The following is a 13,390-nucleotide window of genomic DNA, read 5'->3' as shown; positions in this document are numbered from 1 at the left end:
GGCTGTCCTCTTTTTTCTACCATTGTGTTCTTCATAGGTAGTCATTCAGTCACTCACACCTGACAATCTCCTCTGCCTCCCAAGCTGCTGGTTCACATCATTCTATATTGAGCCAGTATAGGATGTTGCCTCTGGTCTGATCCACTGCTTTAGTCTTGCTGAAAAAAAAAATGGTACCTGTGAAACCCTTCCATGGTGCTACTTTACACACTGCACATGCTAATTCCTTAATCCTGGTGCTTCCATGCAGCTATTTTAAATAAGCTCCTCTCCCTCCCTGTGCCTTCTCCCCATGGCTATTTTCCAAAAAGCCCCTGTGTAGTGGATGACTTGAATTTTCTAATTCTTGAGGAGAAAAGTATGAATTAAAATGATAGAAGTCCATATGGCCTGAATATCCCAAATGAGGAAGGTAGAGAGTAATTCAGACAGAAGTAGCATGAGCCAGAAGGAAAAAGCCCTCCTACACACTGCCCAGAATAAGAAACCCACTTACTAAGCTGGGCATGGTGGCTCATGTCTGTCATCCTAGCTACTCAGGAGGCTGAGGTCTGAGGATTGAAGTTCAAAGCCAGCCTGGGCACTAAAGACCATGAGACTCTTCAATTAACCACTAGAGAACCGGAAGTGGTGCAATGGCTTAAAGGGTAGGGTGGTAGTCTTGAGCTGAAGAGCTTAGGGACAATGCCCAGGCCTAGAGATCAAACCCCATGACCGACAAAAAAGAAAGAAAGAAACCCACTTACTAATCCAGTTGTGTTATGCTCCAATGTAGAGACTCATGCGGCTCAAGCAGCAGAATTTATTTAGACATACTGCAACAAGAATATATCTATACTTCATTAAATTTCTAGTTTATTTCAAATCTCAGCTAAAGGCTTTGAGTTTCCCCTCTACTTGAAACTTATACATCGTCTAAATCACAAATAAATTTGCAGTGAGAGGCAATTCTGGATATCGAGTAAAAAGAAAAGATACTATACAATAAAGCTGTGTTTTTTTTTTTATATTGAGTTAGGCTAAGGGAGCTATTCTCTGAAATTCTGTAACTCAAATAGAGTTCTGGCCCAATTATTTTCCCTTTTGTTTTTATCACCTGGCTTCTCAGCAGGTACAGAATTTTAGCCTGAAGAAAAATTCTTGGTCCGGTATTCTACTCAAATTGTGGAGTTCTGAAGAATCTAGCAGCATACTAGAAATATGCTGGATAGGTTGGGTGGCTGTTTTGTTTTACTTTGCTTTTGTTCTTCTTCGTTTGGGGATAGTTCATAGAATCCTTAAGCAGGACAGAAGAAAGTAATGACTCAGAGCCAAGAGTTACTCTTTTTGCTCGTAAGATTTTGATGTCTTTTTTTTTTCCAGGCCTGGGGCTTGAATTCCTCAGACACTTTTTGCTCAAGGCTAGCTAGCACTCTGCCACCTGAGCCACAGCACCACTACCAGCTTTTTCTGTGTATGTGGTACCAAGGAATCGAACCCTGGACTTCATGCACACTAGGCAAGCACTCTACCACTAGGCCAAACTCCCAGCCCAGATTTTGGTGTCTTTTGATTCTTGTCCTATATAGAAAGATAGTCGATAGCAAGTTATTTTTTTAGATACACTTCTTGGAAATCAATTCCTCATTATAGAAATAAGTAGTTCTATGCACAAATAGGCTCCAGAAATCTCAGCCCATGAAGAGGACTTTATTTGAAATGAAAAATTCCCAGACAGAGTGTGTTTGTTGAGTCTTCCTCTAGGCAATCAGAAGGACAAGTGTAGTAAGAGAAAGATTATGAGGTGGAACAAAGAAATTCAGCTTCTGGGCCGGGAGTTTGGCCTGGTGGTTAAAGTGCTTGCCTACCATGCATGAAGACCCGGGTTCGATTCCTCGGTACCACATACATAGAAAAAAGCCAGAAGTGGTGCTGAGGCTCAAGTGGTAGAGCTCTAGCCTTGAGAAAGTCCAAGGACAGTGCTTAGGCCCTGAGCTAAGCTCAGGACTGGCAGAAAAAAAAAAAAAAAGAAATCCAGCTTCTGTGTAGCTTAATCAGTAGCCCTGTATTTTTGGTCCTCCTATATTCTTCTTCTTCCTCCTCTTCCTTTTCTTCTTCTGCCAGTCCCTGGGGGTTGAACTCAGGGCTTTCTCAGTTCCAGTGCTCTACCACTTGAGCCATAGCACTACTTTCGGCAGGGAATCAAACCTAGGGCTTGGTGTGTGCTAGGTAAGCACTCTACCACTAGGCTATGCTCCTAGCCCACATCCTTCTTTCTTGAAATCTCAGTGACAGCTGAGAAGAGGTCATAGCATTGGATAATAGTCAGTGGGCGGTTGGACTTACCACTAAAAGCAAGCTTTCGGGACATGGAGAGCTGTGGGACATCACTGCAGTTATAATTATTGAATCATTGACAGGTTTAACATTTGAAAAATTTAAACATGAAAGAGGGAGGGAGGATGGAAAACATTTTTTCATTTTAATAGTTAATTTTTTTATTGTTGGGATAATGTATACAGTTACATTCGTCAGGTACTGGGTGCATTCTTTTTGTATCTTGATACCCCTTCTCATGTTTTTGTCCCATTTCTTCTCCCTCCCCCTCCCAATCATCTTGTTTTCTTTTTAATGTGTTTATTTCTATTTCTTAACAGGTTAGAATGTTCATTACTTTTAAAGGCTGAACAATTTATTCTAAAATAAATGTTACTAAATTTTTTTGTCAGTACATATGGTTGTCCATTAGATTACATATGATAGATACCCTCACTTATTTCTTAAAGGTCTAAGGCTGGGAACTGGATTGGATTTAAATAATGTTTGTTTAAGGAAGAATACAATCATTTTCAAGTATGTTTCTCTTTTCCTCTGTCTTGCTTTCTGCCTCCCTTTCCCTATTTTTTTCCCCACCTCAGTGTGTCCACTTCTCTCTTCCTCTCAAAAGGAATTCTGTGCAAAACACAACCCTTTGCATATTGGGATACAATTAAGTACTAAGTGTGGAGAGCTATTCTCACCCCTAATCCCTGTTATAGCTATAGCCCTGGAGGCAGAGTTCCCAGAAATGATATTTCAGCAGGAGAAAGAACAAGCAAGAAATGCCCTGCTTACTTCTGTCTCTCCTATTTGCTAATCTCCCATTAGCTGGAACAACTATAGCCCAAAGGGTAAGGGAACCTGGGTGATACTGTGGAGAGCAGGTAGACTTTAGGGAAGCAGCAAAGAAGAGGACAGAGAATGGGGGAGGAGCAAATAGAGACTAGCTAACAGAGGGGTGGTTTTCTGTTGATTCTAGTGGCACTGATCTCTAGAGCAAATGAAAGCTGTTCTAGTTCTTTATCTCACTGTTCCCCACCCAATCAACTGAGAGTGTTGATTCCATTTTGGGGGGAACAAGATCCTAGTGCCACTCTGAACATTGTTCTTCACTCTCTTCCTTGTGCTCTGTTGGCCAAAGGAATCTGCTGATGTCTTGTCTTTGGCTGCACCAGTCAACTCAGAAGCTGTATCTCATGCTTCTCCTTCCTTCTTTTTCTTTGCTGATTGCTAACAAGGAAGACCTGTGTGTCTGAATAATATTCTAAACCAATCATGTTGAGGGTCTCCTTAGAGGAGACTCTCTTCTTCTGTACATCTGCCTATCTCCCAATACAGGAGATACTCTTGTCCTGAAAGGAATGAAGTTCAATCCTTACCATCCTTTGCCTCATTCCCATAGACCCTAACAAGAGCTGAGGGATTTCACATTTACCATTCTTATTCTTTTGCTCAAAGATACCCCATAAAGAGTACAAAGTTGCACCTTGCCCCTTTCTACATCTTTGCATCTAAGACACCTTTCCTGTCTTTGCTGGTCTGGCAGCATTTCCAAAAATACAAAGTAGAAGTCATTACTAATAGTTCTATTGGCTGAGACTCTTCAGATATTAGTCATATGATCCAGTCAATGGCTGTAGCAAAGGAGCAATTTCAAGGAGCAACCACACATGGCAGAGAAACCAAGTTGATGATCTTGGATGACACAGGCTGACTGTCAGAGTCTAAAGACTTACAAAATAAAGCTTGGGTATCTGCCATTTAATAAACCTCACGAATGATACCATCTCATCGGCTGGCTAGCTACATTGAATACTTGTTTTGGGTGGAAACATTGGGCAGTCCTGCCCTGGTGTTTTTTCTGCAACAGAGCCTCCCAGGGTATGGGCAAGCCAGCAGGGGCTCTGCATCTGGGTATACCTGGAGATGTCAGCCCTGGACACTGTACCCAGAATTAGGTCACCAAGGAGCTGTGGCTCATTAGTTTCCAACTCAGATAATACTTCCAAGGTCTGGGTTAGCCCTACTGAGACAAGTTTCATTTTTGTTTCCATCTAGTGTGTGTATCACCTCCCAGAAACTGATTCAGTACATAGAGCTCTTAATTATAAGCCTTCCTTCAACAGAAAAGCAAATCAATGGCTAGACCTACATGAGAACTTCCTATATGGCAACCTTGGGGATTAAAGGAAAAGCTACTTCCATCTTAAAGTAGTTAGAAATGCAGAACCTCCCAGGTCTTAATTTAGAAACAGATGGAAAGGAGGCAGAGGAAGATGGAAGAGACAAAAAAACCAACAAAGCCAAACAAAGAGTGAAAGAAAATTATATTCACAAACAGCTTAAGGTAAAGACTTGGGGCAGGAAGGGATGCAAGTCTGGGCCATTTTACCCACTCTACTGCAAGAGAAGAACCTGATCTCTCAGGGCCTTCATTCTCCAGTTTGTAGGGCGGGAATAAAGTAGTGCTGGGCACATGGGAAGCGCTCCGTAGATGCTAAACGAAAGTATGTCATAGGCTCTCATCTGGCATCTCAGCTCTGAATGCCACTTGCAGATGAAGCTGTTTTTGCATCTATGGTCCCTTGATTTCTCCCTACAGTTCTTCCATTTATGGAGTGGGGGTATCAGTAACCTCTGGCTCATCAAGCTTGTTGTAAGGAGTAAATACATCAGGTATCCTGCCTGACCTTTCCACTCCATATGAAGAACAATGAATGTTCTAGTGTTTGAAGATCATAAGTTTCTCTGACAGCTCAGGTGTTTTGTCTACCCATGCTGAAACCTCTGTCAGCACCCTTTCTCCTTCCTGAAATAAAGGATTACCCTCAGAGAAGATGGGAGACCCCTAAGAGAGCCAACCCAATCAATCTCCCTCACCTCACCCTGGGAGCAGAGTCCATTCCCTTTCTGCTCTAAATTGCATCCTGGAGCAGGTTCACTTTGGGACCGTCATGTGGGTGTGCTGGAGGCAGGGAGGAATGTCTGTTTTCCTGGCCTGGAGGACAGGCCACCCTGGCTTACGCTGCCTGCTCCTTTCCGGCTGGCAGGTCTGCTTAATGAGCTGCACTCTGCGCTGCCATGAAAGGGGCTTTTTGATGGGCAGAGTTATTAGCACTTCATTTTAATTATACCTCCTGGTGTTTTCCCCATTGCTTTTCTTTCACTTTACCTGACAGTGCTATTAGTGGCTCCCAAATACCAAATGGTAACAAGTAAATTGAACTACTGTAAATGGGGATGGATGAATGATCAGACTGGTAGGGAAACAAAGGACATTACTCTTCTCACTCTTGTGGCAGGTGGGCAGGGAGCCCCTTTGGCAGGCCAAGAAACAGTCCCATATGTGACTCTTGTCTGCATGGATTCTAGTATCTAACTCCTTACTGCCATTGCTTCAGTGACATAAGGTACGGGAGGGAAGGCCTTTCCTAACCAGGTAGCACCAAGAACAGGGACGGAGGAGAGGAAAAGAAGGGAAAGACTTGTATAATATAGAAAGTGCTATGAGGAATTCTAATGGCCTGCACTGTGCTTGAAAATGGCCCAAGAAGTGGGAGGTTGGGACGTTCTACTGGTGGTGAACTCTCCTGCCATTTTTCTAAAACTTGGTTTTGTTTTCATATCCCATTTTCCAAGAAGTATTTTCATAGGATATACCATTCTTTATTGGCCCTAATTTTCTCTCTGCTTTTTAGAGGCAGCAACCCTCTACCTTCTGGCTTTCATTCTTGCTGTTCAGAAGACATAGTATCAAGTCCATTAGTTACTGTGTCAATGATCCAAGTTTGCTTTTCTGGCTTCTTTTAAGATCTTCAGATAGCCCTTAATAGTAAAGATACTTCATTGCTGTAGCCAATGTGGATTTCTTCTTATTATCCTGGTGGAGATTTGGTGTCATTGTAAACCCAGAAAATTCTCAGCATTTATTCTTCAAATAGGGTATTGTTTCCTATGTTTTCTCATATTCTCTCTTTCTAGAAGTCAGCTTAGAACTGATTTGAGACCTGGTACTAGTGCCTCACTAGTGATTCCTTCCTACTCAATAAGGCTGAGAACTGAAGGTCAAAATTTGAAGCCAGCCTGGACAGATAAAACCTAATCAACCACACCGAAAAGCAGCTGTGACTCAAGTGTTAGTAACTTTGAGCACAAAAAAAACCCTCAGAAACAGTGCTCAGACCCTCAGTTCAAGCCCCAGTGCATCACAAACACACACACACACACACACACACACACACACACACACACACACACACACATTTTGGTCCTGTCACCACCTCCCAAGTTGCTCAGATTCATGCACCACCACATCTCATACATACACAGTTTGTAAATGATAAGGGCTGGTAATTATGGGAGTCTGAAGACTCTACTTCCTTTTAAAGCCACTAGAACTTCATTGCATAGGTGCTTATAATATTTTATGGCTCTAAAGAGAATATCTAGAATATTGTACATATTATACTCTATTTCTTCAGATGAAAACTAAGGTCTGGCAAGGTTGTAAAAACAGGTCCTGGACTGCACTGTAGAGGTGAGTAGGTAATATTCTCACTGAGCTAGAGGTGAGGAGACAGCTGGCCTCTAAGAGACCCTTTCTAGAAGACTCAGTTCTGCTTCTCTGTACAGCCCACACATTTTCATTTCAGTGTTTCTCTCTGCTGTATACCACACTTTTCCAGTGCTTGAGTTACCCTTTTGACACTGAGAAAGTTTTGTTTCTATGTTTAAAGAAAAGAATGGAACTGGTATTAAAAATACAAGTCTGAACCTGCAAGAAAGGAATGGACAGCTTACAGTCTCCTAATTACTAGGTGGAGTTTACCTCGATTGTCCCTCCCAAAGATCTCCTGGGTCCTAGATGCTGAGAGCTCCTCAACGTCATTTCAGCAGTGTCAGATGCCATCTTTCTCTGCCAGTCTATCTGGGTCATGTTCTTTAGTCTCTGATGAACACAGTGCTCAGGATTCAAGAATGCCAAATGGCTAAATGAATACAATTCAAGAAGTCTACAAATAATGGCAAGGCAAAGTGGCACATGCCCTGACTATTTGAGAGGCAATGATAAGGACTGTGGTTTGAGACCTGCCTAGACAAAAAGTTATTTAGACCTTATCTCAAAGAACAAGTTTGGAATGATGACTTGTTCCTGTAATCCTATCAGAGCAGGTAGATCTCTGGAGGCAGAGACAGAAAAGTTGTTATCTGAGGCCAACCATAAGAAGAAATGAAATCCTATTTGAAAAACAACTCAAGCAAATATGTTGGAGGCATGACTGAAGTGGTAGCCCAGCAAGCACAAAGTTGTGAGTTCAAACCACAGTACTCCCCGCCCCCCACAACTCACCCCAAAGAAAAAGAAGTCTGCAAGCAGAAGTTAGAGTAACAGCCTTCTTTACTTCAAAACCAAATTCCAGCCTTACACACTTTTTTTCTGATTGTGATTCCAGAACCCCCAATTCCCACATGGGAATATATCACCCCTCAAATGAGGATTTTAAAAAATGCTCAATGTAGGGTTGATTACTTCCTACAATCTTAAAAAATAGTAACTAAAAGGCTAGTAGTAAATACTGTGTGTGTGTAGAGAGAGAGAGAGAGAGAGAGAGAGAATTGATATCATGGTTGTAGTACAGTAGCAGATCTCATGAAGTTGTAAGTTGTGTGTCTTTGTGGAGTTGTGGCATTCTTGTTTATTAGTTTGAGGACATGTGGCTCTGGTGAGCAAGACATTTCATACTACACTGCTCCCATCACACCGACACATGAATTGCTACCCAAGTCATAGCTGAGCTGTTCCCAAAGACATTCAGAGCTGAAGCTGGAGTCATTTGTTCTCAGACTCTTTCAGGACTCAGAGTCCATTAGTGTGGACAAAGCAGGCTGACTGGGTCTGTGCTGATGGGCTTATGGCCTCCTGTTCAGTCGCATGAAACAAGCTGGGTCCCCAAATACACTGAATTTTTCTGAGCAAACAATCCTCCCTGTTTATGTTTTCTTCTTCAGGGGCATATATTTTTAAAAGCCTATTTCACAGAATCAGTTTTAGTGGGTCCTTTAAAATGGGAGGCGAGCTGGATGGAGGTGGTGTGGTTTGTTTTAACAATAACTTCAGCTTATCGAAGCGAGTATTAGCCTGTCATGTCCCCATATGGCAGTCATTAGAGACGGGAAAACCTCGAGGAGCTTATTGCCGAGACAGCTAGTAAAAGGAAGACATTTTTATAGAACCTAAAGATAACCAATAAAATCAGAGCAAAATCCATTTGTAGATGATAGGTGAAAAGAGGACACCTTTGAAAAACTGAAAGATCTTAGCTCTGCAATATACAAGGTAGAGAGAGAAAAGAAGATGTTTCTCAGTTAACTAATGTTTATAAAACATGTAGTTTAATCTCAATGTGCTGACTTCCAAGGATACAGTGAAGGACCAGACATAATCCCTGCCTGGATCTCATACACAGGTAGTAGACTAGGAAAGAGGGCACTGGATGAAAGGAGATGAGGTAGATAAAAATGAAGATGCCATGTCAATGCACGTAGGGATACACGTATGCCTCTTACTTGACTAAAGTTGAGGTGTGGGTTATTTCATGCTGGAGCTGAAGGTCCAAAAACTTCAAGGATGGGGAAAGCAGAGTATCCTTGGGCAACTTCCAAAAAGCTCTTTATAACTTTTACTCATGCAAAGAAGAGAATGTCATGAGGTAAAGCTGAAGAAATAAGCAGGGATCCAGACTATAAAGAACCTGGCAATGGACAAGCAATGAGAGGTTCTAAACAGGGGCGTGGGGGGGGGGTGATATGGTCAGGTTTCCTTTTAGAAAGCTAACATTGGCTGAAGTACGGGAAATGGACTGGAGTTGGGAGTGGTGGGGACAGTGAGGCCAGTTGGGCTCCTGGTTGTTCCCAGCCAGGATCATCAAGGCAAAGCATCCAAGTAGTCTGAACCAAGTTAACTGACACAAGAGAGAAGTGAGCAGACCGAGGACAGGCAGGGATGCAAATTAACCAGACTGTGGAAGAAGAAGAAGAAGAGAAGCTCAAAGGGATTCGGACTTCTGCCACAAGGTAGGAGATGGTGTCATTCCCGAAAAGAGTGAATAAAAAAGAAGTAGAAATGAAAGAAATTGCTGGATTAAATTTTAAGGCCAAATGGAATATCCATTAGGTTCTGTGTCATAGGACTGTCAGAGAGGAAAGTGGCAGGACTTTGGGATCATAATCCTATTGTTGAAGCAATAAGACAGATGAGATTCTCCAAGGATGGGAAGAAGAGAAGAAATTCTAGTAAGAGTTCTGTGGAACCAACCAGTATGCAAGCAAAGGAATGAGAATGAAGGGCTTGTGAGGCAGACTGAAGAAGCCAGATGGTGCCTAACGTACCTGGGAGGAAAGGGTTAGGGAAATAAAGGATTGTCCAAAGTGCCTAGAGCTGAATGAGAAGGGAAAGAAGGAAAAGGAAGAAAGAAGAAAAGTAAAGGCATCTGCTTTGTTCTGCAACACTTAAATCATTGAGTGGGCTCTTACCCAGGTGGGCAAGAGTAGTTCCTGTTGTATGGGGAGGAAGAACTGCAGTGAGTGGCAGAGATGGTGGAAAGTGGAAACTTGCCTAAGTCCCGGGGGGACTGGCCTTGAACAGGACAGATTTAGTGTTAGTTAACAAGTAACTACAAAAATCAAGTGCCTACACCAATAAATGTAGCTGTTTCTGCTTTTGAAATAAACCAAGTGTCAGCTAAGTGACTTTACTGATCTTAGCTAGACTCACTTCTCTGAGACTGGGCAACTTAAATACCAATTGAAGAGATAGTCTCCCAAAGAAGAATGCTGTTAAATTTGAAATTGCAAATGGAAATATACATACCATTATAAACTGAGGGTATTCAAGGAGAAGGCAAGGGGAAGATTTAAAGACAGAAATGAGAATGATTACATAATTAAAACAAGAATTCTTGGCTACTAGGAACAATGAAGATGGCATCAGGCCTGACTCACATAAGCGATTTGGCACATCTATCCTGAAAGAAGTACTTTAATTTTTTTTTACAAGATTTCAATAGCCCTTATGTGAGGTTATGGTTCTGGAAGATTATTTATGAATAGTTCTTCTTATCAGGCATACATTTATCAGGTCCCTTAGCAATCCTCAGGCTTTATGTATTTATTTACTTATTTATTGGTTAGGATTGACAGAAGTGATTCTGTAAGAGGCAATTTAAGATACTTTAGCTACATCCTATGAATAAACTAGAAGTCCTCCAAATGTTGTATCTGTGTCCATTGACTTGACCTGTTCCAATCACTTTGGGCCTCACGAAACATAGGATCCACCAATAAGCACCTACCTTGTGGCAATGGACAAACTATACCTCAAACAGGCAATGCCTCTTATCAACTTTTTTTTTTCTTAAAGACAACAGCTCAAAATTCTGATCACCTACTCGGCAACTTGTACCTGCTTTGTCCCAGTGGTTAAGTGATCATAACTTCCACAAAATTCCTCCAGAGACAAAAAGTAAAACAATAATCAACCGTACCATGCTCTTACCAGAACTATTTTAAACATGCCTTCACCCTGTGTCCCCAATTCTCCCTACTTAACCCAAAGTCAATGTTTCTACCCATGAACTCGGCTGCAGATGGACTGAAAGGTATTCCCATGGCTTCCATGTAATAAATCTCCATTCTCTGTCTTTCACTATGTCTTTATTTGACATATGGGGCAAGTGGCTGGACTTAATGTGGAATTCCTGGACTTTGGGTTTGGGGGGTCTAAAAACTCAGCTTCGGTTCCATTGTGATTCTGACAACTTTTACAGATGCCACAGCAGGCAGCTGACTGGATGACTCTCATCTGTCCCACATGACCCCCAGCCTCATCCTGGGATAGTGAGATCGCCCAAACCCATCCTTCTCTTCGTGATGACAGAAAAGCAAGAGAGCAAACTCAGGTGCCAGAACCCATTTTCAGCCTTTTCCTGTGTCATCATTGCTAATCTTACTTTGACACAGGTCACATGGCAAGCTACGTCTAGTCACCCCACCCACACCACACAATGAAATGGCAGACAGCAGGAGTTCATGGACAAATGAAGGATTTCTTACTACAAGCAAAGAGAAATACAGTCTTGACATTTGTCAAACACAAGGAAAAGCAGTTTGCAAGCATCTGAGGGGAAAAAAGAAAAATTGAAATCCCAGTTGTTTCATCCTCCTCTCCTGAGCAGGCCAAGGCACTGCTGTTTTATTTATGTCTGGAAAGGTTAACGCCTGCCTGTGCTTAATGAGCAAAGCAGTGTAGATGAGAATACTTCAGGATCAGGTCAGTATCGCCTTATAAAACTTAATGACAGCAAACCAGCTTTATGGCGGGCGTGGATAGAAGATAAAAAGCCCTCCACCACCTCCCAGTGTAGGAATAACCTATTGCTAAAGAATAAATCATGGGCTCTTCAAAGCTTGGTTTTGAGAAGATTGGGAAGACTGTAAAATAATTTAAAATGTGACCATGCATATGTGCATGTTAAGTGTGTGTGTGTGAGTACATGTGTGTGTGTGTGTGTGTGTGTGCACGTGCACATATGCATGTAGAGCAAGGAGAAGGAATGTCTGCATGCAGGAATAAGGAAACTAGAGGTTCTATATTGCACCTACAGGGGCATGGAATGATCTTCTGCACCAATAAAGTGAAACTTTCTAGACTCCATTGAAAAGTTAGACCAGGGAGCACAAAAGCCTTTCTGAGACAGGGAGCCTTCTCCCCAGCTGCTTCAGACATCCCAAAAGTCATCATCACCTGCCGTTCATCGTCCTCTCTGTCTTCAGATAGAATTTTTCTGTGAATACCTCTCCTCTGCTGTGAATTTATAAACACCTGGCCAGTGCATCCATGATTTTCCTTCACAGACTACTCTCTATAAAAGAGGAGTCTGGACAACAGTAGCCCCTCTCCTTCACTTCAGTGTATGGGATGAATTCCTGATAGAGCATGTAACTTTAACCAAACTTTCAGAAGATAGAAAAATGGCTCCACATGTTCGCATGGACAGCAGGTATAAATAAGAGGATCACAGTCTATGAGCAGACTCAGGCAAGAAAGCATGAGACCCTCTCTGAAAAAAATAATTAAAGCAAAAAAGGGTTAAGGTATGACTCAAGTGTTAGAGTCCAGATTCCAGTCCTTTCCTCTCAGAAAAGATGCATGAAAAACTGTGTTGAAGATGAAAAGGAATGTATAAAAACAAAATCAGCTGTGCACTGGTGGCTCATGCCTGTAATCCTAGCTACTCAGGAGGCTGACATCTGAGGATCCTGGTTCAAAGCCAGCCTGGGCACAAGTCTGCGAGAGGGCCGGAAGTTTGGCCTAGTGGTAGAGTGCTTGCCTAGCATGCACAAAGACCTGGGTTCGATTCTTCAGTACCACATAATGAAGAAAAAAGCCAGAAGTGGTGCTGAAGCTCAAGTGGTAGAGCTGTAGCCTTGAGAAAGTCTAAGGACAGTGCTCAGGCGCTAAGTTCAAGCCCAGGACTGACAAAAAACAAAGTCTGTGAGACTCTTATCTCCAATTAATCACAGAAAACTAGAAGTGGTGCTGTAACTCAAATGGTAGAGCACTAGCACTGAGACAGAGAGCTCAGGGACAGAGCCCAGGCCCAGAGTTGAGGCCCCTCAATTCTGAAGTCCAGCTACACACTTCTCCACATGAAGAAGTTATTAACTTCATAATTTTCTTAACAAGCTAGTGCAGTCAAGAAGTAGAAGCCAGAATTTCATGTGGGCAGTACTCTCAGGCCTGAATGTGTCTACATCTCACCCGGGGATCTTATGAAATTACAGAGTCCGGAGGTCTGGTCCATCCTGAGTCTGTATTCCTAACAAGCTCCCAGGTGATGTTAGTGATACTGCTCAATGAATCCCACGGTGAGTAGTGAGGGTATAGAAAAATGGACAATAGCAGAGTGGGGTTCACTTTCAAAACGAAGATCACCTACAACCTAAGGGGTGATCTTTTTATTATTTGGTATGGTTCAAGCATGTATCACAAATAGGCATAAAGAATACCTAGAGCAACTTCTTTATTTTTTTT

The sequence above is a fragment of the Megascapheus bottae genome, chromosome 14, assembly GCF_031878675.1.
Source record: "Megascapheus bottae isolate mThoBot1 chromosome 14, mThoBot2.hap1, whole genome shotgun sequence".
Lineage (NCBI taxonomy): Eukaryota > Metazoa > Chordata > Mammalia > Rodentia > Geomyidae > Megascapheus > Megascapheus bottae.
This window is presented reverse-complemented; position numbering follows the sequence as displayed.